The sequence below is a fragment of the Blennius ocellaris genome (assembly GCF_963422515.1).
Source record: "Blennius ocellaris genome assembly, chromosome: 13".
In the NCBI taxonomy this organism is placed as follows: Eukaryota; Metazoa; Chordata; class Actinopteri; order Blenniiformes; family Blenniidae; genus Blennius; species Blennius ocellaris.
In genome coordinates this window covers 15822539-15826652 of record NC_137662.1, presented here as the reverse complement: position 1 = coordinate 15826652, position 4114 = coordinate 15822539, and positions in this window count along the sequence as shown.

The following is a 4114-nucleotide window of genomic DNA, read 5'->3' as shown; positions in this document are numbered from 1 at the left end:
TGCTCTCCTCATTCAATCCTCCCTTCTTCCCTCCTTCTCCATATATCCCTCCCTGCCTCCCTCACTGCCTCCCTCCTCTTTGGGCTGCCTTTCTCTCCAGCTCTCTTCCCTTCATATAGAAGTGCTGACTTAAGAGGTGCTACAAAAAATGTTTATAAATATAAAGCTGCAATGTAAAACTTTCCTTTTGAACTGGCTTCTTGTGATAAGTTAGGTTGTTGTTTTTTTATGTAAATATAAATGGCAATTTTAAAGGACCATTGAATGAGCTCTGACGGCCGTCCATCCATCCATACCTTGGGGCAATTAGGGTCACCAATTGACCTCGCATGAAGGTTTTAAGACGTAGTACCCAGAAGAGTCCCATGCACACACAGGAAGAACATGCAAGTTCCACACAAAGGGGCCCCGGCTGGTATTTGAACCTGGACCTTCTCATCAATATCAAACACTCAAACCATGACTCATGAACTTCAGGATCCAGGTGTTCTAAAATAAGAGAAAATGTTTCATATATGTTCAAACCAAATGTCATTATTCAATCCAAAATACAATATGTAGTTTAGAGCCTCTTTGAAACTCTCTTTCCTGATTGGCTCAAGGTGCTTTACACAACCGAACTATCGCAACGTTACAAAACTCCGGAGTGAACGTGAGTAAATGTAACCCACAGGAAGGACTCTGGGTCCAGAATAGTTTCAAACATGGAGTTCCAAGTGTCTTAAAGAAGCTCCCTATACCACAGGGTAGATATTTCCTTGTTGAGATGGCCGCAAACCACGGTCTCTAAAATAGGCCCAGCCTCACCGTAGCCATGGTGAACGTGACTGATGAGAATATGCCATACCACCCCTGCCCGGGAGCGTGTTACTATAGCTTAACCTATCATCGTGGTGTGGAACATAAAGGTTCAACTCATCAGTGTAGATGGAGATTCAAAAGGGGAAGAAAAAAAGAAAAAAAAAACCTCAGCAGAAATTCCCATTTATGGCCTTTAAGCCAGGTCACTTCAGTGCCCCATCTCGTTCCAATTTAGGTTCCTTCCACATTTCTACTCGTCTGACACTTCATTTATTTTTTCAGTCATATTGGGAGGATTTCGGACAAATTTAGCAACGTGGAAATTCTGGGCCTCAGGGTGTTGTGCTGATAAACTGTATTTCTGTTTTCGAGTCAACCTCAGTGGGGCACCTTTCTGAGGCAACAAGGTTTATTCATAGACTGGAGAATTTACAATTATGACAGGGGAGGTAAGAACCAAAACATCGTCTTGCAGTCATAAAAACACTGAGCCTTATGCAGATTACCAGCAGGGTGAACAGGAATCACACGTTGCGTATGTGTGTGTTCGTATGTGCACGGCTGTAGCCTTTGAAGCTGTAATTGAAATGAGTGCGTGTGCAAGTGATAGTGCGACTGGGTGGCAAAATGGTGGACCCTCCCTGACTGGCAAAACCGAACAGGAAGAGCAGACCCCCCATTAGCGGGGCCAAATCAAAGGGATCTCCAAGGCCGACAGGGAGAGGAAAGAAAGATGTAAAGGGGGGATAAAAAAGGGAAAGTAAAAAGTGGTTGCTAAGGTTAAAGGCTAACTATCATTTCTGTGTGCGACATGCTTTCATTATAATTTATGACATACTGTTGCATATTAGGCTAACTAAACAAGAGCAGACAGGTGTCCCTGCCTGTGTGCCAACCCTTTACAGCTCACTGGGGGGGGGGCGTGTACGAGCGAGAGTGCATGTCAGTGCTCTATAGGGCGAGAGAGGCTTGAGCAAAGCGGCTCTCTGTGGCAGAACGCTCGCTCTCTCTCCACCTCTCTAATTACGCCGACTGAGTCGGCTCTGCCCTTACCCACAATCTGTGGAGGCATGAAATAAATACATGCTCTCCAACAATAAACAAGTGCCTTTTCAAACGACACCCCCTCCTTACCCCCACCCCACCCCGACTGCAGTCTCTCCAGGCTTTCATAACACTTTCACTTTAAACTGGCTATAGGATCACTATAGGAGCACTGCATGCATTTTATACAGGCTGTGGATGAGATCTGCAGTGAGCACAAAGTGAATTTCAACCTTTTTTTTTTTGATGTACTTTTCACCATACATATTCATTACAACTCTATTTGAGCTGAAACAAACTGATCTTATTTAAGAGACCATACAATAAAATCCACCCACTCCGCCATCTTTTATACTACTTTATTTAATATTGGAGCACTGAGCCGATCCCAAGTGCCATCACAGGGCAAACGTAATCCCATTCACACCAAGGAGCAGTTGAAGACACCAGTGAGGCCACTTTTGAAATGCAGGTTTTAGATATACGGGAGGAAGTCAGGGTAAATAGAGAAAACTTGGGTACTCATGGCAGGAATATGCAAACACCACATAGAGAAAAGCCGTCAATCAGACTCAAATCGAGCTTATTTTCTCACTGTGAGGCAGGAGTGCGAACCACTACATCGCTGTGCAGTGCGCCGTCCACACGGTAACATATCTATGGAAAGTTGAAAAACATTAGGTTTACATTTGATTAGTTAGTGCAAAAGTTTAAGCTGGAACTATTGTAAGAAAAAAAAAAAATATATATATATATATATTATTTTTTTTATCATTGTACAACCTAGAAATGCCTTTCCTAAAAGCTTAGTCTAATGAATCAAAACACTTGTTGCCACAGGAAAAGTTACAATTAAGAATGGTCATTGAGAAAAAAATTTTTTGTTTTATCCTATTCATGAATAAATTACACCACATAATTTTTGCCACTTGTGTGAGACAGTCACAGGTTATGAGATAAATACTTAAGTAATATGTTTGAAAATGCTTTCAAAGGTATTTCCAGTTGCGTGGATTCAAGGGACGCTCACTGAGACATCCAGGCTGTCCGCAGAAGTTACCACCTCATAAAGAGTTTTGGGGAGGGAATTGGAATGCTTCTTCAGTAGAGTCGACGAAACCATAAGAATGTCACTTGATGAAGTGAGAGTTTCCCATGGTACCATGCAACATGCACTGCATTGGAGTAGTACGCATCACTTCGAGCTCATAAAGGAGGCTACAGCTGAAGCCTATAGGGCCGGAGGGGGGGGCCGTACGTGAAAAACTAGTAGTACTGTGGAAGGCTGAGGCAAAGGTTTGGATCAATATGAATATCAACACCAAATACAGTTAAAGGTACATCCTTTCATTTCATAAATGGTTACATGAATTCACAAATGACACTGGAATAACCCACATTGTACATCGAAGCCTCCGGATTCACTTCTGATGAACAACTAGATGAAACGAGTCAGTGTCCAGGCAGGGCAGTTGATCCCGATCCAATAAATCTATTTTGTTGAACCAGGAAAAGTTGAACAATCATTCTGCATCGACACTCTTGGATCTGAAAGAGCTCAACCTTCAAAAATTAAAGATTGAAGCAACTCATCTTTGATTTTTTTTATTTTTGTAAGTCTCATATTCACCAAAACATCGATTGTAAAAAGTGTCTTTACCTCATTTGTACTGCTCGGGCTGAAGATCAAATCTTAAAAACAGTGTGTGTGTGCGCTCTTTATTTTGCCGACTCACTGTAACATGGGTCGACGATAGATTCACAAGTTGCTCAAGGGTTCAGTTCCTCTCCAATTAAAAAGTCATCTGCGGCACACTTGTTGCCTCTCCTACACATTTTCAGAGTCATTTCCAGTTTTCACTGGTTTGAGTGGTTTTAGTTTCTAATGAATCTCCCACTCTTCCTGGATAAGTGTCTTCCATTAGTGATGACTGGTTGAGTACATTTCTCCCACTCCAGGCTTTGATTCACTCAGTGGGGGTTTGTTGGATCAACAGCAACATAAAATAACGTCTTGATTCCTGATCAAAAATTAAGACGATGTACAACACATGGGATCTCACATTAGTGAGATTTCAGTTTAAATACAATTGTGCCACCATGTGGAAGACAAGAGAACCACATTTAAAACCCTTAAATCGTCCCATGGATGGGCATTCCATGCTTTTTGTCTCTAAATTAAATTCACATGCATGTTTTTGGACAAAAAACCAAACTAATCTACTCACACACAAGGAGAACATGTAAACTCCATAGAGACACGTCTCAG